Genomic DNA, 1,007 nt, shown 5'->3' with positions numbered 1-1,007 from the left:
ATATATATATATATATATATATATATATATATATGCTCTGCCCACATGCTCTTGTATGTGGGTCCTTTTTGATCATTAAAACATTGCTCCGTAACACTACTGGTAGTTAGAACTCCCCAGGGTACCTTAAAGAGGACTCTAACTAACTGGTTTCTTCGATGGCATTTCTCACAACAGGACGTTTTGAATTAGGACATTGTTCTGCAAACAGCATTCACAATAAATGTCCTACTTTGCTGTCGAAGGCAGTGTCATAAATTCAGAATTAAGAAAATAAAAATAAAAATCTCAACCATAGCTGTTGCTTTTACTTTAGAGAGTATATTAGCTGTCGTATATATTCATTTTCATACCAGTGTGGCATGGCAGATATACAGAATTGTACTGTTCTTTAAGGGGTGATAGAATGATTATATAGGGTATTTCACACTGTTCCTTAAGGTCTCCTAATAGGGTATGTAACATTGGTTGGGCTGAAAATGGCCCGATTGCTATTCTGTGGGCCCTTAACTACCCTGTGAATATCGCCCTATTTGGAACAAGAGCTTTTCTTCCAAATATGGTATGCTCATGAATATTTAGATGAGCTGCGCGCTGATTGGTTGAGCGAACCACATACACATACAGTGGAGACGAGACAGCAGGTCTCATATTTCAGACACTGCGATGTTATATATTGTTTGTCTGCTGTTATATAAAGCTGAAATATATACGTTATACGTTTTGGCTGATTGCAAATTTGGTAAGACGTGTCGGACTTCAGGAGCTCCGGACAGTCTGATGAGAAAGCGGCAGCCTGCTGGGCTCCATATCCAGTGAAAGTCACCGTTTCTGGGTTACTGGACTGCCGGCATAACTATCGTATATTTACAGTTTGAATTTCTCACGGCATGTATATCACAGCTACCCTAAGGTCTTACAAAGCTAACACTTTTGTCCGATTTCAATTTAAGGCATTTTTGTGAATTTGAGGGGTCTCGTTAGGAGGAGCTGCTAGCTAGGCTATG

Source organism: Sander vitreus, chromosome 16, assembly GCF_031162955.1.
Source record: "Sander vitreus isolate 19-12246 chromosome 16, sanVit1, whole genome shotgun sequence".
Classification (NCBI taxonomy): Eukaryota; Metazoa; Chordata; class Actinopteri; order Perciformes; family Percidae; genus Sander; species Sander vitreus.
Note: the sequence above shows the minus strand (reverse complement) of the source record.